The 23,881-nt window shown below is 41.7% G+C and overlaps 1 long non-coding RNA gene across 2 annotated transcripts in view; it reads right to left on the reverse strand.

Annotated features, from left to right (window-relative positions):
- Nucleotides 1–2,170: 2,170 nt before the first annotated feature.
- Nucleotides 2,171–23,881, reverse strand: part of LOC308570273 — a 29,632-nt gene continuing 7,921 nt past the window's right edge. Inside the window, exons 4-5 of one of the 2 annotated variants that reach the window (XR_014001064.1) lie at nt 16,977–17,119; nt 2,171–2,991 (exon numbers count right to left, since the gene is read on the reverse strand). This is a non-coding gene — a long non-coding RNA (uncharacterized lncRNA). Of the gene's footprint in view, nt 2,992–16,830; nt 17,120–23,881 lie in introns of those variants that run through there. The other variant, XR_014001065.1, reaches the window with a different exon arrangement.

Here is a 23,881-nt window from a genome sequence, read left to right on the forward strand (position 1 = left end):
GGCTTTCCCCTCCTTCCCTGTAGCAAGGGCTCATGGGGCAGTTTTCCCCCATGAACCCGTCACACAGAGAGAATACTGGATACTGCCCTCTTATTTCGCTGACATCTGTGGGCCAAAGTGCCTCTAGTCTAGGCAAAGACGTCCTGTGCTTATAGGGCAGGGAACAGGGCTTAAAGATTATGTCGCAAAGTATCTGATGGTCTTTAAGATGTCCAAAGACTCTCGGTTCTTTTTGAGAACATGAGAAGAGCCTGCTGGATCAGCCTATGGCTCATCTAGACCAGCATCCTGTTCTCACAGTGACCAGCCAGATGCCTGTGGAAAACTCACAAGCAGGACCTGAGGACAGGAGGACGCTTCCCTCCAGCGGTTTCCAGCGACTGCTGTCAGAAGTATTACTGCTTGCAACCGTGGAGGCAGAGCATAGCCATCATGGCTAGTAGAAATCTGTTTGAGAAGCCTGTTGCATGCTCATCAATATGTTAATATATTCATATGTGGTTCATAAAATAAAGGTAAAGGGACCCCTGGGGTTGCGGCGCTCATCTCGCTTTATTGGCCGAGGGAGCCGGCGTACAGCTTCCGGGTCATGTGGCCAGCATGACTAAGCTGCTTCTGGCGAACCAGAGCAGTACACAGAAATGCTGTTTACCTTCCCGCTGGAGTGCTACCTATTTATCTACTTGCACTTTGACGTGCTTTCTAACTGCTAGGTTGGCAGGAGCAGGGACCGAGCAACAGGAGCTCACCCCGTTGTGGGGATTCGAACCGCCGACCTTCTGATCGGCAAGTCCTAGGCTCTGTGGTTTAACCCACAGTGCCACCTGCGTCCCTAGGGCATAAATGCAAGGACCTTATACATAGAAATCTGGAGAGTTAGCCTTCAGTGGCTTGTGTATAAAAATATGACACTCAAATTATTTTAATTATGAAAGAAAAAAGTAAACAAACAAAAAAACTTAGAATCATAGAGTTGGAAGGGAACCCAAGGGTCGTTTAGTCCAACCCCCTGCAATGCAGGTATCTCAACTGAAGCATCACTGACAGATGGCCATCCAACCTTTGCTTAAAAACCTGTAATGTCCACCACCTTCTGAAGGTGTCCGTTCCAATGTCAAACAGCTCTTACTATTAATGGATTCCAGATGAAAGAAATGAGATTCTGATTAAACATTGGTTTTGGTCCTAGACTCTGGAGCTGTTCAGAATATTTCCATGGTAGTACCTGTATTTCTTTTCCATGATAGCAAATAAAAGTCTCCAGTGATAAAGCAATGCTTTTTTATTATTAAAAAAAATACTGATGCTTCCCCTACAAGTCAGATAATTGAGATTTTCATTGTGGCAGACTAGATTTGGAGATTCCCCTCATTGAGTATCTAATTCATTCCTAATGACATAATCATTGGTGAACAGTAAATGCAGTTTAGGAGGTCAGACTATTAGTCACTGACTGTCAGAGAAATATGACTGCTGTTTTACTATCCGTTTTTACATTTCACTGTGCAAAGATTGGGGTGAGATACACAAATTGCACAAAATTGCATGTTTTGATTGGAGTGATGGATGGCACCTACATAAAAATTAATAACGTGATCTATACAAAATGATAAATCAGAATTCAATTTGCAGATGTGACTAAACAAATGGGACCTGCAACAAAATCTTGCAGTGTATGCCCCCCCCCCAATATGTTCCTTAGTCATAGTGCAGCTCAGCTACTTGGGGAGAGGGTAAGGCTGTGATTATGTGGATTGCACAATTTCCCCCCTCGTATGTGCTTTTGTGCATGTTTGCCCACATGTGAGCACTTTCCGTTAAACCGTCTCAGAGTTTCCTGTCTACACTATTGGGAGTTGCTTGATGGGTTGTATTTGCGCAAAATGAGTGCATGTCAGGGACTGGACTGAAGAGGAGGAGGAATGGTGGAAGTCTCCTCCCCCTTCTCCTGTAGCTTCCAGAGAGGAGGGAGGCAGTCTTGATTTACAGCTTTGAGGAAGATAAGAGCTCAGGGACAGACAAACAGCAGAGTTATGCAGTGTTAGGAGAAGAGGGAGGAGAGGCAGAGCAGCTAGCTGACATGTTTTTGGACAGCATCATTGACCTGACCAGTGGAAGTAGGAAGTGGGATAGATGTCACTCAGCAAAACATCACCATGTGCGTTTTTAAAAAAACCCTCTTCACACAGTATACTTCAGTACATCCATTGTACGGTAAAATGTGATTTTTCTGTTTTTGTTGTTGTTTTCCTTACTCCATTATCCGGAAAATCTGAATTAAATGGGAGGAAGTATGGGCTGCCATTTGGATGAGGACAACAACATGTGGGCAACACCAAAAAAAATTGCACACATGGGATGCACTGAATCCACTCTGCTGTGTGTACACAGTCTAAGTCTGAGGTATTAAGAAAGACTAAAGGACTTTTGTTTTGAGTCCTTCCCCTGCTGTGCTAGACAGTGCTACAGGGCTGTCAGTGCCAAACCTGAAAATAATTTAAATAGCTATATTGTGAGGGTGGATGCAGTTCTAGGAATGGGAAAGGCATCTCCCAATCTCTCATCCCCCGTCCAAGATACTTACTATAAACTGCCCCTGCCCTTCATTCTCCTTCTCTGCCACACCCCCAAACAGTTGAGACAATATTTTGTATTTCGAGCACCCATAGACTTTATTGGTAATGCCAATCATTTCCATGTGTCATGACTTCATGAAAACCTCAAGTCTTCAGACATTGAAATCACACCTTTGGGGACTAGCTCCACACCCAGTGATGATATTCCATGGCCTTCTGAAGGTACCCTGAGCTGCTCCAAAGGCAATGTTATCTTCATGCACAGAGTTGCCCACTAAAATTGCATGCTCATCAGGGTAGAGGGTAGTTGGCATGACCCTGCAACTCCTTCATGAGTGGTTTAACTAGATGAGAGGGATTCTGTGAAACTCACTACAGTTCGTCTGACATCTGTTTTCTTTAGATCCTTTCTTGCCTATGGAAAGAGAGAGACACCAGCCATCAGCATTCTATAAGCTCAGAGATTTTTCTTAGGAAGTTTGGGGCTAGTTTTTGTACATTGTTCTGTGTGCCTAGAGGAGAGATAGGAAGCTTGATGTTGTTTGACTTTAGCTGCCATCAGCCCCAGCCAGCATGTGCAATGGTCAGGAACAAAGGAAGCTATATAGTCCAACAATGTTTTTATGACCATAGGTTCCTGATCCAAGGTGTCACCTGACTATTCAAAAACCAATACTTTAATTTTTGGGCGGCCTATTTCAATTCCAAACTCAACCATCTGAAGGGTCGATGTAAACAAAATTATGCCTTTGCCATGATAATGTATGCATTAGCAACCTTACCTTTATACAATATAATTCAGCCACAAATGCAAATCTCCTTAGCTATTTTTATGATGTGCAAAATCAATCATCAGGTCCCAGTGGTACATTCTGGTAATATGCTGATGGCAGTTCCCTGTCTGAAAATTTCCTGAATAAACACTGAATGCATATTGCACATCTACTGAGCATCATGATTGTCTCATCTTAACTGCTTGTACACTCACAAAACAATCCTATTGGTTGGACTTTGTAATGCGTGAAAGCACCCAAATAAAACCAAGTGATAGATTCGTTATTGCATTATGGAAAACAAGTGAAAACACCTGTTGTGGTAAACAATCAATATTTTATCACCTTACTATAGTTAATTTTACAAGTGATCCTAAAAAACAAACAAAAAAACCACATCTTCTAGGTATTTTATTGCAGTACCCAGGTCATATCTTATACCTTTATTCAGGTATACTAGTTATTTTTGCAGAACATGCAATGGAAATAATACCTTGGTTTATTTCCACTTATTCCTCTAATTCATTCAATGATTTTCCACAGTCTAATCTCTATGAGGTCCATGAGTTGTGGTGTCATCTGAGTACATTGGGGGCCTTTCCACACACGTTGGGTTAGGTTAGGTTAGGTTAGGTTAAGTTAGGTTGTTATGTTACTGTTTACTTATATGCTGTCTTTCAGCCAGAAAGGCTCCCAAGGCAGCTCCCAAGAATCAACAGATACACACAAATACAATAATACAATTACAAAGTAACACAAATATAAACAATACAAGGATAAAATTCCAAACCTTTCAATGGTATCAATAATCAAGCACATCTGTGTTCCTACCCAAAAAGGCAAAGAATATTCTTTACAAAAATGTTAAAAGAAGACAAGAATACTTAAGTAGCATCTTAAGCAAGGCAGGTGTAAAAGCTTGATGGTGCTAGCACGCTCTTTGGCACAAACAGCTGATGCACAGAGAGTTCAATCCTGCTTTCACAGCATCTCTCTGCCCACACCCTAATGGCCAGCTATTGGGCTGATGGGCTATTTTGACAGGTGAGCAGGACAACCCACCAATGAATCAGCTGGCAACAACATAATGTAAGATGATTGACAGGTGGGTGGTTCTTCTCTCCTGTCAAAGTTGGCCCACCAGGGTTGGAAAGGTAAATATCTGGCCTACTGGACTGTCTGGTCCACCATAAGGGCAAACAGGGGTCAATGACCTAAAAGCCCCCTTAGGAGGATAGGACAGGCTGAAAAACGTATTTCAGAAAGGCTGCTATATCAGAAGGGCTGTTCAGAATTCTCCAGGCAACTATCTCTCATGGCATATAAATCCGGTGTATAAATTCTTTATAGCATGTGTTTACAGAACTTTCAATGACCTTCTTTTACTTGTCATTCCAACTATATTTTTTTCAGAGAACAAGCATGTGGGCTGCAGTGCTGCCCCACACTATTATGCTGCCCAGCTAGAACCTGCACCTAAGCAGCTACCAAGGTGCAGACCATAATGCCTGGGTTTATCTATTCCCCCACTCGCAGTGCTATCTGAAGGCAGCCCTGTTCGGCTGTAAAGAAATGTTCGGCCAAAAGAAGACCGTACTAGTCTTCTCTGTGCTAGATTAGGCGTAAGTCTGCTTTCATTCCAAAACAGCTATCTCTGCCGTGACATTTTCGAGGTTCGCTATTCCGCAGGAGGTGGCGATTTGATGCTTGTGTGGCAAAGTAGTATAATTCTGCAAAATAGTCAGGCCACAAGCCCCTTCACCCAAAACAAGCTTGGAATACTATTGTAAGCCTGCTCCTAGACCACAGGAGAAGAGAGGAGTGGGTAACACGCTCCAATCAAAAGATTCAGCAAGCTTTTTTCACCATTATGTACCAGATTGAACTATACCAAAACAAGGGCAATTATTTAGTAGCCATGACTCAGAGCCCTGGCATGCAGAGGCTCCTGCTGCTATCTATGACAGATGGAAGTTCTGTTAACATACAGAGCTCCTTCCCTGTCCATAGACTGTTGTCCTGCAATACCTGTGGCCTTCCTGGATTGCAGTCTACATGTTTCAGCCAAATGTGCAATTGCAAATATCTCCTATACATCTTATCTGCACTCAGATTAAAAAAAAAAGATTTTACAATGCTTCTAAACAAATTCCCATGCTTATATTTGGGGGGACTTAAGACAAAAGAACTTTTCTCTTTACTTGGAGCCACAAAACTGAACTTCATGCCCTTCCCCCCACCAAAGGAGGCATTGATGATTTACTAGAAGGTAAAAATAATACTAATTTAAATGTATTTTTGGCTGTCTTTTAGTAAAGTGATCTCAGTGTGTCTTTGGCACTTATTTTTGTAAACGTGTTACTTATTTTTGTGATCTATGGTTCATTTGAAGCATAACATTGTGTTTTTGAAGAAGTCTCATTTTGCAAATCTCCCTGTAATTTTCCGAAAAGCATTAGTTCTAAACCATTAGTTCTAAAAGGTAAAAAAGAAAGGAAAGGAAAAGTAAACTGTGATAGGAGGGGATAGCATATGAGTGTTGAACATGGCTTTTCTTTTCTTTCTCTTTTGCTCTTAACCATGCATATGTTTGTGCACAAGTGTGCATATATGTGCTCAAAAAGGGGGCATTGAAGGGCTTGGACAGACACCTACTATATTTGGAATAAACATATATTTAGCAAAACAAATGAATACTTATCCAAGATAAATATTCAGAAGGCAGATTGAACCACTGTCTCAAGGCATATGGCACAAGTAACCTTAGTGGTTACTCCATTAGTTCCACCCTTATTTTTAAAAGGGGTGGCTGTTTTTACAGTAGAATAAATTATATTTTATAAAAAGGGTGTTAATTTATACACTTACTTTTTGTTAGATTTTCAGTTGCTGTATAGATTACATTATTTTTTATCTTTATTTTATGCAAAAACAGTGTAATAAAGTGAACACTGAGAAACAAGCCAAAACAGAACAAACCCGACCTCACATTAATCACTGTACATTGAAAAATTATTTTGAGATGCAAACCCGTAACAGCAAGGAAAGGCAAGTGCGGTGAGGAAATGCTAATTGTGTGCTCATAATTGCATCCTTTAAATTCTGTATCTAGAACCTAACTGTGGTCCTCCATCTAAATAGGTTCCATCTAAATGGTCATTACTAGCGTTGTCTAAAGCAGAGACATCACCTTGCCAACAAAGGTCCGTATAGTAAAAGCCATGGTTTTCCCAGTAGTGATGTATGGAAGTGAGAGCTGGACCATAAAGAAGGCTGATTGCCGAATAATTTATGCTTTTGAATTATGGTGCTGGAGGAGACTCTTTAGAGTCCGATGGACTGCAAGAAGATCAAACCTATCCATTCTTAAGGAAATCAGCCCTGAGTGCTCACTGGAAGGACAGATCCTGAAGCTGAGGCTCCAATACTTTGGCCACCTCGTGAGAAGAGAAGACTCCCTGGAAAAGACCCTGATGTTGGGAAAGATTGAGGGCACAAGAAGGGGACGACAGAGGACGAGATGGTTGGACAGTGTTCTCGAAGCTACAAACATGAGTCTGACCAAACTGTGGGAGGCAGTGGAAGACAGGAGTGTCTGGCGTGCTCTGGTCCATGGGGTCACAAAGAGTCGGAAACGACTAAACAACAAAACAGCAAAGTGTTGTCTATGAGCTCACTGGCTGAAGTGCTTCCCAGTGGTCTATTGCTGAACATATTCCCTGGAATTATCTCATAAGAATTACTGGGCAGTGGATTTCTAATCAATGTGTCATTAATCTGACCTCTAGAGAGGCAGGAACATTTCTTCAGCTTTGCATCAATGAAGTCCCAAAGGCTGAAAAATCCCAACTTCCAAGTTTTATCTGGACAATTACTTTGGGTATTTGTGGTAAGGTCTCCACTTATAAAAGAGATCAAAGAATGGCACATGAGGGCGGGGGGAGGCTGTTTTGTACAGTGACTTTAATCTCACATGTAAATTCAAGGAGAGTGACTCGAGTTATGCACGCATGCTGTAGTCTGAAAATCATGTAAGCTTCCGTATCCATGAAGTACTGTGCTTCATGATGGAATATTAAATATACATGAAAGTATTAAGTCCTGCATAGATCACTGGAAATATTTTCCAGAGAACAAAGGCGCTTCAAGCCTTGTTGTTGTCATCTTATTTCCTTACACAATTAAGAGAATGTATGGCCTCTGCTGTTTCTTCCCTGCACTTCCAACTTTGCCTTGTGTGCATTTGCATCCTTTAATTTAGGAGACGAGTTATGAGTATATAGGGAATCAAAAATTCAGGAAGACATTGGGACAAGTACTGTTTGTGCATTGAGAAGAAGAAAAATGAGCTGGCATTTCGGTATACAGCAGTATATTTCCAAGGCATTCTAGCTGTTCAGCTTGTACCTAATACAGTCTTTCACCTTCAGAAAACAGTCTCTGTATGTGGATCAGCTCCATAGGCTGCTGCACAAGGACAAAGCCTTTCACCCAGCAAATTGATGGTACATTTGGTTCTAGAATTGCCAGCTGAATTGCCAGTAGTGGTACTCTTAGGCCTTCAGCATTGATGTGACCTGCAGAAATCAGCTGGTGCCGGGAGGGAGAACCAGGAAGGAACCTTCAGTTCTGGTCATGGCTGCCCCTTGTGGTGAGTTATCAGAACTTCAGCTTAACTCATTTCCTGACAAAAGGAATATAGTACTGAGACTGGACTTGCCCACCCATGGGCATTCCTGGACAGGAAAGTGTCTCAGCTGAGGCCCTGCCTGAGCAACAAAGGTTTCCTAACTGTGGTGTGTTTCAGTGCATACCTTCATTCTGATTCCTTGCTCACTTCAGTGAGCTGTTGAAGCTTTTTTGAGGCAGGAATATCAGCACGTTCAGTGCCCTAGGTGTGCAAATCTAGCTGCTGCTAAAATCAGATGAGAAGGGCCTGGTAAAAAAAGAGGAAGTTTGCAATCCCACCTGGCTGAACCCTGTGAGGGATGGTGAAATATACTCGGAGTCGCAAAGTGATTTCATGCTCTTTATTCAGCTCATAGTGGTGAGGAGGAATGAATGAAAGTCCCCTCACAGTATCTGCTTTATATACATTATTTACACAATGGGCTGCACATGATTGGCTAATTCCGGAATTCTACTGTAAGCCAATCAGGTTGTGGATTCACTTCTATCTGGAGCAGGATTGGGTGGTTCCTGCCAACCAATCATACTGCTGCATTGTTCTAGGACCAATCAGACTGCTGCATTCTGAATCCTATTGTTCTAGGACTAATCAGACTGCTGCAATTTGGATCCTATTGTTCTCAGTACATAACAGATGGGGAGACCAAAAAGCAGGCATGTGTTGTAAAAACATCTTAGATTCATTACTAGAACTTTACAGTAGTGAGGGGTAGATCTCCAGGCTGAGACTAGGGGTTGGATTTGGATTGTGAAAATGTCTGGCTTTTTGCATTTCATCACCATTCAAACCAGGCACACAGCTTTGCTGTGCTTGTGGTTCTTAGTAATGCTCAGTTGTAATGCAAAATAAACACGAAGATTGATTGCAGTTCTAGAAATACTAAGCTAGGCCAAATTGGCTACAATACACACAATACAACTGAAGAAACTCTGGTATGGCCAATGTTTAACAGGGAGGGGGGGGAGGCTTCCTCTTCATTTTTTGCAAAGCAAAAAAAAAAAAAAAAACAGAAAGGAAAAGAAAGAAATCTTATTATGAGCTGTAACATAGTATCTGCTTCCAGTCTCCTTTAAAGGGGAATACTGATAGATGCTCTGTCTCCTTTAAGTTGTTTATCATTTTCCACGGTATTTGGGATTGAATTAATCTTCTAAAAACAGATTACACTCTAAAGTGTTTTACAGCTAAAAGCACCATCATGACTTTTTCACAACTTGTTAATGGAACAAAAAAACAGGTTAGATGCTGTGTTCTAGGTGGCGTAATGGGTGCTTACTACTGTGTTTGCCAAATCCATCAGTGGTATTTCACAGACATCCAGGAAACCTATTTGCTTCATAAATCATTGAAGCTCTTCAAGACCTTTGTATAAGCAAGAAATATTCTTGAAGTGTTTAGCATCAATAATAATGAAAACTGGCACTATGGCGTCTTAAGCAATCTAAAACAGAGTGTACAGTTGGGTTTAGCTTGACTTTCACTGAAGGATTACTTATAACAAGAATACATCATTGGCCATGACAGCTAGCAGCATGGCTCAACAAACTAACTTGTTGAAAACTTTGCTTTTTCAAAGTGATTAATTTAGAAAATCAGAGTTGCCAGGGATGAAGTCTTCTTGAACTTGTGGCCTCTCACCTGGAAATCCTTATCACAAATCCCAGATATAGGAAAGGGGCTCCTAATTCTGCTATGGGGAGACATTTCCCACATGAAGTTTCTTCTTGACAACTTCCTATATTCGGTGCTGTATTCTGACCACTATTAAACCTTGCTTTGCCACCTACTTTACACTGTACATTCTTAAATCAGGACACAATGAAACTGTAAAGTAGTTCTCAGCACACGCCCCATTGGGTTTCATGGGGCTCAGTGCCAAGTAACAGAGTACAGGATTGCAACCATATTTACTGGCCACATGACCTGAAGCCCCCTAATGTTCTCAACAGCTATTGCAGCAGAGTGCCTTTCAAGCCTTTTTCATTTGTCGGTGAGTTTCTGTAAATTTTTCTAAGCCGCTTTTTGACCAAGGCCCCCGGAGTGGCTTATATAGAACAAATAAAATTCAAAACCATGATCAAAGCATTGCCCCCAAAATCAGTACTAAGAAACATGGTGAGAGTAAAACAGTTAAAGCCAAGCCTTGCCCCACACTTCTGGCTTGGAGCGGATTCTGACATCATTACCCATCTACCCTTCCTTCAGCACCTTTCTTTTCTTTGTACAAGAATGGACCACGTCATCTTTTTTCATGGTTCTTTCTGCTACTTCCCCCTACTATTCTTCTTCCTAAGATGAGTGAGCATTTGAACCAGTCTGTCCAGTCCTAGCCAAACTCTCTAACCACTACTAGCAAGCTTCTGCAATTGCTTTGTACTCTAAAAGTGGCTGAAACAAGGTGGCTCATTTGTATATAGAAACATTTTCAGTGATGAATACCGTATACAGTGGTACCTCAGGTTACATACGCTTCAGGTTACAGACTCCGCTAACCCAGAAATAGTACCTTATGTTAAGAACTTTGCTTCAGGATGAGAACAGAAATTGTGCGGCGGCAGCGGGAGGCCCCATTAGTTAAAGTGGTGCTTCAGGTTAAGAACAGTTTCAGGTTAAGAATGGACCTCCAGAACGAATTAAGTACGTAAGCAGAGGTACCACTGTATATATATATATATCCCATGAAGGAGCTAAATTTAGCCAACACAACCTACTACAGGGTGCAGCCTATGAAAGGCATGAACAAATTCTTCTTGGACATTGATTTCCTAAAGGGAGATTAAAATAATATTCACACAAATCAAGTGTGGTTTGCTGGTATCCTGTTTAATTTACTATACCCAAAATCCCAGGTAGACGGTGATATATGCACAATGTCTGAGAGGTAGTCCAGGATCCAGTGAAGGGAAAATAATAAAGCCAACGGCTGTGATGTTAAAACCCTGAAAGAAAATACTAAAAATATGCACAACAAAAGATGGGAGAATATGAAAGGTGAAGCTTCCACAATAAAGAGATGGGGGCTGAATGCAACATGGAGTCTTTTCCCTATTAACTACTGCCAACATCCTTCCACTTGCAGGTTATTTCAGCAAAATGGCTCGCCCCAATGGAATTACTGTGCATTCATGGCAAGGCTGTTTACAATAGGGTTAAAGCTGAATAAATAACTGGAAATTGCTGTGCAGCAGGAGCAACTGCCAGCCAGAATCAGGAAGGAGTTGATGTATAGGGCAAAAACTGGCAGCGACTTTGGGGTATAAAATGTGCTCTGACAAGGTGATTGCAGCCTTCTGCAGTGTGGTACAGGCCATTTAGAATAAACAGGAGGATAGGGATGTCATAGGATCAGAGGGACAAATATCAAGCGCAAGGGCACGGATGTCTGTGTTGAGCGAATGGAGATAGAAAATTAACTTCGGGGAGGTTTTAAACATCCCTTTTCTTCTTTATTCTTCTTCGGTGTGACTGCATGTTGTGCGGGCAAACTGATAATATTTTATGTTATGCCTATTTTGTCCTAATACTTGGCAGCAAGCAGCCCAGTTCAATGCATATTTACAAAGATGTCAGTCCACAAATATCAGCGAGTCTAGTACTAAGTAAGCACAGCTTGAGTGATACATCATGTCTCATATCGTAGGGGACAACTCTGGAAGAGAACACAGGTAAAAAGTCAGAGTCAGAAGAGGATGAACTGGCCAGAGCTGTTATACCGCCAGCTGAAGAACTGGCCTGGTTTAGCAGTAGTAATGTAGTGTAATTAGAAAAAAAATAGAAATAAATATTCAGCACAAAGTTTGCAGCTAATCGCTTTGTTCAAACTGCCTGTATTTATTCCTTCTACGTTTTCAGTTTTCTTTTTCCCTGTCCATCCCAGTCAAAGACAGAGGAAAGCAAAAACACATACCTGTTAACATTCCATCCTGTCCAAACAAAATTGTGAGCATATTTCCATGTGCAGCTCTATAAAAGACACTAATACAGTGCACTGAATTATTCTGACATGTTTTTCTTCCTGGTTTCAGACACACTAAGCAGTTATCTGCTACCATTCCTGTACTTAAAGCAGGGATACAGAGAATAATCCATTAAATCAGAAGTGGGCAACCTTTTTTTTCTTTAGTGGTCCACATTTCCATCGTGGTCATCTGTTGCGGGGGACATGCTGACTGTGGGTGGGGCCTCCCCATTTTCTCTTTCTCTTTTTCTCCCTATTCTGCTCGCTCCTAAAAGGCTGCCAGAGAAGGAATAGATTGCTGCTGCAATTCAAGTGTTACATTAGTTTAGACAGATGTTTGATGTCATATCCATACAATTTGCTAAAAGAAAGTTATTAATTGTATGGCATATCAGATGAGCAGCTGGGGCGCTGACTTTAGGGACAGGAACAGTGCACACTGTCATATAGTTTTGGGGCATATGGCAAATAAAATTCTGTGTACCAAAAGTACAGTGGGACACAGGGAACACAGCAAGGTATTTGTCCCGAGGTATTATATTTTTCCTGCGTTATATTTCTGAGTAACTCAAAGATTAAGAACTTTGGAGGGGCAGGGGAATAGGTGGCAGCTAGACAAATCAGAAAAGATCTTGAAGATTTGGATTTTGTGGTGTGATTGAAGTTGTATGTTTTCATATACACTCATTGTATATTTACAGATCTATAGGCTCGTGACTAAGTTAGGTCCATTCATTCCAGTGGGTCTTCTCTGACTAAAACTTAGGTGAATACCACCCCATGTCTCAGCCTTCCCATAGATAACAGAAATATCAATCTTTATTTGTACAAAAAGTATTTGCTACCTAACCTGCAAAAAGCCTGGTTTATACAATATTGCTTTTTCATATTAATTTGGCTTTAGTTATTTTTTTTTTTAAATCCAACCAATGCAATAGGTTACAAATTTGATCATTTCCCTTTTAAAATTAGTAAAAGTACAGAAGGTGCTTTATTTCATTTCATTTTTAAAGCAAAAAACAAAATCCAGGAAAGGTTTCAAGCCACCATAAACTAATGCTGAAGAGCAGGGCTGGATGCAGCTATGCTATTTGGAAAGGAGCTTAATCCACAGAACAAAAATATAACCATGGTACAATCCATTTTTAACATAGTTAGGTGAGGCCCATCATAATATTTAATGTTACATCCTCTCCATCGTCATATGAACTTTAATTTTACAGGAGTTGACGCAGGGTGGAAAGTCCCCTGGGATTAATCACATTTTTAAAAAATGAAGCTTCATTATATCTTTGTTCTTTGTATCTTGGCTTTTGTTAGCGCATTTTTAATTAGGATCTGGTATCTGCAATAAACAGTAAACATAAAGAGCTTTGCAAAAATGTATTAGACTGTTTGTTTTCACACTCTAATGCATATTTGCACAATTTTACCATGAAAAAAGGAAAACATGCTAAGCTCTTGGGCTCTATCCCAAATGTCCTGGAATAGAATCTGGAAATGACTAAGAATGCAGCCACAGCACATCATATTTCAGCAATTAACCTAAGAAAAGAGGTACATTCTCTAGGACTAGACGCATCTCAGAAGCAAAAGCTGCAGGGGAAAGACAGTTTACCTACCAAATCTATTTCTAGTTTCCCCCTAGGTTTCATCAATGAAGCAAATACTTAAGAAACCCACAAAGCATGGGAACTTTTGTTGACTTACCTACAGAGAAAAAGAATTATTCAATCATTAGCATGAAATGTATTTATTTATTTACTAGAAAATATCCAGAAGGAGTCACAAAAATGGCCAAGCAGATTGAAACTTTGCCTAAGGGCTGCTGGCTATCCAGTGCTTTCATATTTTATTTTAAATAAGCTAGGAATGTGTGGGATAAATAAATGTAAGAAAGATCCCACAACAGGACAGTAAATATTACAATAGTGTGGACAAATAAACCTGCATAACTTTTAAAAAGATCATTCTAAGAATTGGGATAGTTTCCATAAGACCATAAGGTGCTGGTTTTTTGTTTTAAAGTCAAATAACTGAAAATGCTCTTTGCCAAAGACAGATATACTTTCATATTAGTGCATTCCTATCAAACAGCACAGGAAAAATCTCAAGGTTTAAAATGTGGCTCTTGTGAACACTTGTTATTGATATGACACCTTGATGCTCTTTGAACGTGACACAAAAATCATAAAGTATATAAGCAATTCTAAGGTGTAAAGTGATTTTTTCCTACAGAGCTAAGCTTTAATGTGTTTCCAAATAAAACACAAGATTAAGTAATTTATTTTGTCATATGATTTATTTATGGGCTGAAACACTGTAAACAACAGATAAAAGATAGAGTCTCAGATGTCAAAGTAAGAGATGAAAATCATTACATTTTATTAGCAGGCAATATATAAAAATGCCAAAATGAACTGTAAAGAGAGGGATAGTGTTATGCTCAGAGGTCCCGCATCTGAGTTGCATTTGTTTTTCCCACCTCCCCTAAAGGGGAATAATAGTCTTGAATTTAATTAAAGTCTATTTTTTTAAGATTGAAGTCATGAAAAAGTTAAAAGACTCAATCACAAAGAAGAATAACTGCAAGGGTCTTGGGGAAATTGAAGTGATGAACTCTCTGATATTTTATTTCCTCTTGACTATTTGGAGGAGGATCAGAAGAGTTGGCTACGAATTGTTAAGGCGAGGGTTTTTAGAAACCTATTAATTTTGCATTAACTTACACCAATGTTAGTTGTAATAATTGCAATATACTTTAGAGGGCGTTATTGGTGAGCTTATTTCCCTTAACCCTTTTAAGTTTTCCCTCTTTGGCCTTTGGTTAGCTTCACTGTAGCTTGCTAGCTTAATGCTTAGCTGCACCCTATCACTCCTTACCAATTGCACTTTATTATGGTTGTGCTTATTTAGAAAAACTTAGGGGGAAAAGCCTAACAAATTTGTCAGGACAAGAGCCTGTAGCTCTGCCTCAATTAACAGACCTAACTTAATAGACTCAGTCCTCCTCTTCAGCCTGCATCTTCCAGTGCCATCTATATTTTGACTGTGTAATAAAATAGCACTTAAAGCCTATATAACTTATCCTCATATCTGTGCAAAATACATCCCTGTTCTCAGTTTGTCCTGTTGAGTTTCTCAGTGGTGTAGCGTGGGGGGTGCAGGGGGGGCCGGCCGCACCGGGCGCAACATCTGGGGGTTAGGGTTAGGGGGCGCAAATCCACAGGTTAGGGGGCGCAAATCCATGGGTTAGGGGGCGCAAATTACTTGCCTTGCCCTGGGTGCTGACAACCCACGATACGCCACTGGAGTTTCTCATCCAACCTCTGACTTCTTGATTGTGACATGCATCATGTTACTTAAGGGCGAGCCATTTTCACATGAGATGGGGGTGTAGCAATGAGGGGTGCCGCCACCACAACCCAACCACACATGCATGGGTCATTTCTAATTTCAAATCTTACAAGGAATGTGGGTTGCTTGGAGTGGGGTGTCCCACCACAATGCTGCCATTAGTACTAATGGTACGAGCAAATAACACCCCAAAGCTATGCACGCTTACCCAACTTGGGCCAGTTCCCTAGACAAAACAGTTGCTGGCCACTGTATCGCTACAATATATGGGGCACAAAATATTGCTACAATATGTGGGGCACCTCCACTGCTGCCTAAAGTAAGGGTGGAGATTCCCCTTTGCTCTCTTTCACCTAAAGTGGTCGGCAATGGTTTCATCTAGCAAACCACCTCTGGCCTCACAGGTACAGTGGTACCTCAGGTTAAGTACTTAATTCGTTCCAGAGGTCCGTACTTAACCTGAAACTGTTCTTAACCTGAAACACCACTTTAGCCTATGGGGCCTCCTGCTGCCACCGCGCTGCCAGAGCCCAATTTCTGTTCTCACCCTGAAGCAAAGTTCTTAACCTGAAGCACTATTTCTGGGTTAGCGGAGTCTGTAACCTGAAGCGTATGTAACCTGAAGCGTATGTAACCTGAGGTACCACTGTACATGCATCAAGAAGCCATACAGTACAGCAGTTGCTCAGATAATATACCGCAAACCTTGAATGAGTCATGTTTCATGTTGGTAAATGGATTAGGGTTTTGTAGTGCAGCAGTTTCTAGACATTCAATTGTAATGTAATCAGTTGTCTCTTAGTTTGCACTTAATTCATGCAAAAATACTTTCTCTTATCGGCTTCCAGGTGCTGCTAGTTCCCAAGGTCACACATTTCAGGTACCCATTTTTATGACTCAGGTTAAAATCTTGGGCATTTGTGTTCGCATGGGCAGCCCATTGAAATCAATGAGCTGTACTTCTTAATATGAAACATGGCTGGGACTGGGCTGGCAGAGATTAATCTCCATGTTTGAGATTAGGTGGAAAGTAAAGGAACAGAAGTATGCATGGCTGTGTAGGTAAATGAGCAAACAGAAAACAAACACATATTTCTCAAGTTGAAGCCACAAGACACTGTAATGGAGATCCCACAAGAAACCTTGATTGTGAAGGTAAAAGCCAGCATCCATCAGTAAAAATGGCAGAACGTCCCTTTGGTGCCTTAAAAGACTAATTAATGCATTTGTTTGTGCCATAGAATCATAGAATTGTAAAGTTGGAAGAGACCCTGAGGGTCATCTAGTCCCTGTGATCGAGAGGGTCATCTAGTTCCTGCAATGCAGGAATTTCAGCTAAAGCATCCATGACAGATGGCCATCCAACCTCTGCTTTAAAAACCTCCAAGGAAGGAGAGTCCACAACCTTTTGTCCTACTGCTGAACAGCTCTTACCGTCAGAAAGTTCTTCCTGATGTTTACTCATAATCTCCTTTATTGTAACATGAATCCATTGGTCCAGGTCCTACCCTCTGGAGCAAGAGAAAACAAATTTGCTCCCTCTTCCATGTGACAGCCCTTTAGATAGTTGAAGGTAGCTATCATATCTCATCTCAGTCTCCTCTTATCCAGGTTAAACATACCCAGCTCCCTCAACAGTTCTTCATAAGGCTTGGCTTCCAGACCCTTGATCATCTTGGTCGCCCTCCTCTGCACACGTTCCAGCTTGTCAACATCCTTCATAAACGGTGGTGCCCAGAATTGAACACAGTATTCCACCTGTGGTCTGACCAAGGCAGAAGAGAGTACAATCATTATAACATAAGTAGGGATATAAGGAAACTCTCATCTTGTGGATTCCTGAAGAACTGCTTTGGGTGATGAATATGAAGTTAGGTATATGATGATGATGATGATGATGGGTTTGTTGTTGTTGTTTAGTTGTTTAGCCGTGTCCAACTCTTTGTGACCCCATGGACCAGAGCATGCCAGGCACTCCTGTCTTCCACTGCCTCCTGCAGTTTTGTCAAACTCATGTTCGTAGCTTCGAGGACACTGTCCAACCATCTTGTCCTCTGTCGTCCCCTTCTCCTTGTGCCCTCAATCTTTCACAACACCAGGGTCTTTTCCAGGGAGTCTTAAAGCTGATTAATATTAGCAACAGTGAAATGATCAAATGGGTAAATGGGACTTATGGGAGATGGTAGCCCATAAGTTGTAGAAGTCCCAGTGCTAAAGGTACATCACCTTACACTCGCTTTTGACACTATATATATATATATATACATACTGTATATATATATATATGGATGCACCTCATTTTTCCAGACCTTTTATCACCCTGGTGTTCATTCTCTGCACACGTTCCAGCTTAAATTTACTTTATCAAATTCCTTAGGGATACCGCATTACTTTAGTCATTGTTTTTTTGATCATCTTTCCAGATTGTGTATATTAGTAAGTTTTCATTAGCTTTCAAGGTACTTTTGCCTCAGATGGAATAGTATAAGCATACTCTATATATGGTCTTTTATAGCCTTACATCTTAACACTTTCAAATGAAACTGTCTGAATCTTCTTATGCAGTGTGATTTACAATTTTCTTGATCCAGACTTCAGTGAAAGAGCTGTGTGTTGAATGATGACAAGACTGGGCCCTAAGGCAATGGCTCTGAAAAAGGAAGGGATGGAACCGACAGAATTTTAAAGACTTTTTTTCCCTAGAAAGCTGGGCCAAACAGTATTCCACAGCCAGACAACTAGATAACAGAACTAAGGGGAATAAGTTTAGTTCACCGGGATCTATTTGTATGCTTGAAAATAGCTACACCTTTTTGTATTACTTTAATACAAAAATAAACCTAGTTAATTCCAGTTATTGGTTTAGGTGGGAGGTTTGCGAATTATATTGGAATTCTCTGTTCCTTTTTCAGCCTCCGAGAAGGGACTCATCTGGTAGGGTAGAGCCACAGCAATAGCCTGCTGGCAACAGCATCACTGCCACTTACTCGGAGGTACACGCAGTACAAAAGGAGATGTTGCAATGGGCACACTGGTGGAGGCAATTCTGCACAGCCCAGACCTCACTGCCACATTACCACACCCAGTAAACATGAGTAATGCCCCTGCTGGGAGGCTATTGCTACAGCTCTGCACCACCAGGCAAGCTACTCCTGCAGACTCCAAATCTGAGAGGGCTTTCAGTCATTGGAATCACTGGCGGAGGAACGGGGCAGGGGGAGCGCACCGCCCCCGGCACCATCGGGGAGGGGGGACCCTCGCGGTGGCCCCCCTGGACACGCACCACTCACGCCCCTGCAGGCAGTACACAACGTCCCCAGGACGCACGCCACACTCCCGCAGACAGCGCAGCATGTCCCCAGGATGCATGCCACGCCCCCGGGATGCACGCCCTGCAGGTGACGTGCCACGCCCCCAGGGTGGCATGCCACACCTCCTGGGACATGCCAGCCACGCCTCATACTGCTGTCTCATTTGTTCCATAGCCAATGATGCTATCCTGCTCTCTCTCTAACCCCTTTCAGACTCTCTCCTCGTGTACTGTGAGTCTGTACAACCACAATCATACTCCCCGCTCAACACACATCTTTTGTAAGATACCTTATTGACTAAGTAATCCAAGATAGAAAGAGAAATAATAATGGGGGTGGAAAATGCAAAGAAGCAGTAGTAGGGGAATTAATGACACTAAACAGACCTTTCAGCTAATTTTGAGGTGGGGTGTTAGGGGGCTGTGAAACAAGGTCTTTGGAGGCCTTGAAATGGGTGGGTGGGGAGAGGAATGGTTGGGAGGTGGATTTTTTTTTTTAAAAAAAGGATAAATGTTTGACTATAAGGTCTGCAGCCCAGTATGATTTCTCTCTCTCTCTCTTTCTCTCTCTATCACTCACTCACCTTTTACATATGTTGAAGGCGATTTACAGACATACCATAAAACAATCTTCCCTGGTATTCCAAATTAATTACTGGCAGATTATTTGTTCTTATCCTGTTGATTTTAATTAGGCCCTGATTTGCATGGCACTAGCTCAACAGAGCTTAGCTTCAGGTGCATCAGCCGCTCTTTCAGCGCCACATCACAAAACGCGGCATTGCTACTATGCTAGGATCACAGTCTAATGCATATGCACATAAACATACCATCTCTGTTTAACACAGAAAAATAAAATGAAAAAATAATCATGAAAACATGCAGCAGTTTTTGAAAACATTTGAATATTTATTAAGACATACATTGGAAAGACTGGGAATAGAGCTGTTTCCTTCTGAATTTGATCCTCTGTTTGCCAAATGTTTAAATTATATGTTTTCTTAGTGCTAAGGAAACCAGCTTGGCTTTATCTTCTATTTGAATTTCTCTGTGTTAAATTCATACTCCCCCCCTCCCCACTTTGTGACTGTGTCAGCAGCAATGTGTAAAGCTCTGGAAAAGAAACGGAGCTGTATACTGGAAAATTGCAATGCATTCATCCAGAAGGCATGTTGTATCTGGTGTATACACCACAGCACACCAGAATACCGAGAGCTCCTAGTGTGCTACTTGTGTTGGACTTTCAGTGTTGTGGCTCCTTTAACAGAGGGTTCATTGCAATTTGACATAAGGTATGCTCCAGAAGGGGGACGTGGGTGGCGCTGTGGGTTAAACCACAGGGCCTAGGACTTGCCGATCAGAAGGTCGGCGGTTCGAATCCCCGTGACGGGGTGAGCTCCCGTTGTTCGGTCCCTGCTCCTGCCCACCTAGCAGTTCGAAAGCATGTCAAAGTGCAAGTAGATAAATAGGTACCGCTCCGGCGGGAAGGTAAACGGCGTTTCCGTGTGCTGCTCTGGTTCGCCAGAAGCGGCTTAGTCATGCTGGCCACATGACCCGGAAGCTGTATGCCAGCTCCCTCAGTCAATAAAGCGAGATGAGCGCCACAACCCCAGAGTCATCCACGACTGGACCTAATGGTCAGGGGTCCCTCTACCTTTACCTTATGCTCCAGAAATCTACTCTTTTACATCAGGGGTGGGGAACTGATCTCTCCCTACCCCCACAGGTCACGTTTGACAGGTGGAGTGGGGTGCCTGCCTGCCAATCACCTGATGTTACAATGACACCAGGTGACACATTTTCACCTTGTGTAGTGCACAGCATTGTGAACTATCAGCTGAAGCCTTTGAAGTGCTGCACAGAGCTCTCTGTTGCTTCTCTTGCCTCTTGAGAAAGACTTTCAGGTTTTGTAGTGTTGCACACCAGCCCAGTGTCCAAACAGTGTGAATTTGCGGGGGTTCCAGGCGCTTACACATGGTTTGTGTTTCCTTTTGGAAGGAGGCACAGCAGAGACTGTGGTTTTATTATTATATATGGTTTATTTACACACGTATATATATACAACCTGAGTCTATGATGGAGTGTTCACACCATTAACACCCCGGAAGGATCTTGTTTCTCCCAAGCTGTTTGGATTTAAACAGAAATCAAATGTTGCTCTTACTTTCCAGCTTGCTGCTTTTCCCTCTAGCTCACAACTTTTAATGCTAAATTTTGGCTTTTCCCTTCTAACTAACCATGAGCTGGGGGAGGGGTCTCACCCATTTGCCATCTTACACAGAGGCCCTTTCCTTTGTTCCCCTTAATGGACCATCTCCCAGGCGATCACCTCATCAGAAAGCTAGCCTAGTTTATATTTTAACACTTGCTGTATCCAGGGATTAGAAGGGTCTTAGTATACAGCCTACTGCCCAAACTCATAACATTATATAAACGTCACAGGATTCTCCAGCTGTCATAGCCAGAATAAGACATAGAGGAATGTTAGCCATTTTTAAAGTCTAAAACTATTGCATCCAGTGCCTGGTTATGTCTAGTGATTTCTTAATGACTGTTGCAAAACAGAGAACATATTGAAAACCTAAGGGTATTGTTGTTGCAAGAATCCTTCTGCCCAGACAGAGATATATTATAAGCATAATATCATAGGAGCACTCATCATCCTTGGAAATAGATCTTGAAAGCATATTAAAGCACTATACTCTTCACTCAACAGCAGCAGCATCAGTTTAAATAAAACTAGAAGAAAGCAAGAATGATACTGACTAGGAAAAATATCACTTAAGATATTCTCACTTCAATATTATTTCAAACATAATTTATTATTGGCCCCTATGACACAAGACGGGACGCGGGTGGCGCTGTGGGTAAAACCTCAGCGCCTAGGACTTGCCGATTGCATGGTCGGCGGTTCGAATCCCCGCGGCGGGGTGCGCGCCCGTTACTCGGTCCCAGCGCCTGCCAACCTAGCAGTTCGAAAGCACCCCTGGGTGCAAGTAGATAAATAGGGACCGCTTACTAGCGGGAAGGTAAACGGCGTTTCTGCGTGCGGCTCTGGCTCGCCAGAGTAGCTTCGTCACGCTGGCCACGTGACCCGGAAGTGTCTGCGGACAGCGCTGGCTCCCGGCCTCTAGAGTGAGATGAGCGCACAACCCTAGAGTCTGTCAAGACTGGCCCGAACAGGCAGGGGTACCTTTACCTTTACCTTTTATGACACAAGACAGGCTAACACAATGGAAATATATTAGCAGCCAAAATGATGGGTTGAATTTTTTGGGGGTGGATAATGATTAATAGGCCTAAATTGCAGAAATATACAGTAATTAATGCATTGGAGGCATGAGTTTGGTTATAACAGGAACAGCTGTATTAAGGAGATGTAGCAGAAAACGTCTTATTTTGTTGCATGATATATGTAGGCACTAATCATACATCCTCAATAGCTGTGAGCCAATGTGGATAGTCACAGGAATTGGTTATTTTTGTAGTGAATTTCATATCCTTCAGTTGTATCGCTTAGAACAACTCACTGTAGAGTTGGGGCCATCTGGCTATCTATATCAACGGTATTCACCCGTGGCCAATTCTCTGAAGAGTGAAAACTCACCACATACATGCACACTGATGTACAGCCAAGAATTTGTAAGGCAATTGTCACAGACACATTTAGATTGCAACCACAACAGGTCCCCCGCCCCAATTCTACATGTGTTTGTGTGATATACGTTGCACCAAAACTGATAAAAATGCTCCTTCCACACACAAGTTAAAATGCTGGGAGATTTTTATTTGCTCATATACTAAAGGAATAATAGAGATAATACGATGAGGAGGAAATAAGAGGGGCTTGTAGTGGAGATTCAATGCTCTATTACTTAAGGATAAAGAATTTCTAATAGCCATTAAAATAAAACCCAAGAAGCATATAAATTTTAATTTCGGCTTTGTATCATACCATAATGTATTGGGAGCTTTTATAGTGACTTTCAGAAGCTGGGTTTTTAGGAAATGCCTAGGGCAAGAAAAACCGGAGCTATTAAGAAAGCTAACAATAAAAAAATTAGAACATCAAAATTCCACAGTAAAAAGCTTATGCAGAAGCATTATACATTAAGGTGCTATTGAATAATATTGCTGTTAAAGGAGCCAATTATTTTTATGGAACAAATAAATTTTTCTATGATAATTCAAATAAAACTGGTAAATGGTTAACAGCCTTAATAAAAGGGGAAGAAGAATGTCAACATAACAACAATTTATACAAAATGAGTGGTGATAATGAACAATGAGGACGAGATAAGCAATGGCTCCAAAGGGTACGGTTAGCCTATATAAATCCAACACGGGGGTTACGGAAGTTTTGGGGGCCCAGCAGCCAAACATTAAGAACAGGAATGATTCCAAATTCTTTCTCCTCTTATCCTTCCTCTCCCTGGACTTTGGCATTCTAAAATACCAAATCTTGCTTCTGAAGTGGAATCTATACATTAAGGAATTCTCCATTTTTAACAAATTTGGTACAGAACACTATGTATGAGCAGTTTGCATAACTTTCCATTGTTTCATGTCTCCTTCCCACACATGTCAAGTGAAGCAAACACTTGCACAAACCATGTGATTGTATGTATGCATATCACCAGGTTTCTTTAAATGATGCACACCTCAAGTTTTGTGTGCTGATAAAGGATGACCCACATGAAAAGCAGGTTTTATGTCATTGTACATATGCTGGGATTTTAATCAAATGTGCAGGATTCTGCACAAAGAGAATCTAGACTCATAGCCACACAAAAATTCCAGCATTTTATCATGCACATGTGTGCATTGGTAATGCAGAATGAAGGAAAGATAGAAGCCAGTGAGCCAGTGTGGTGTAGTGGTTAAGAGCGGTAGTCACATAATCTGGGGAACCGGGTTCGATTCCCTGCTCCTCCACATGCAACTGCTGGGTGACCTTGGGCCAGTCACACTTCTTTGAAGTCTCTCAGCCCCACTCACCTCACAGAGTGTTTGTTGTGGGGGAGGAAGGGAAAGGAGAATGTTAGCCGCTTTGAGACTCCTTAAAGGGAGTGAAAGGTGGGATATCAAATCCAAACTCGTCTCTTCTTCTTCTCTTCAGAAGTAATCTGATGGAACTGAAAGCTCCAGTTTTTTAATTAATTTAGAAATTCCCCTACTTAAGGTGAGAATTCAGGAGGAATGGAATGCAGAGCAGAG

The sequence above is a fragment of the Podarcis bocagei genome (genome assembly GCF_964188305.1).
Source record: "Podarcis bocagei genome assembly, chromosome: 12".
Classification (NCBI taxonomy): Eukaryota; Metazoa; Chordata; class Lepidosauria; order Squamata; family Lacertidae; genus Podarcis; species Podarcis bocagei.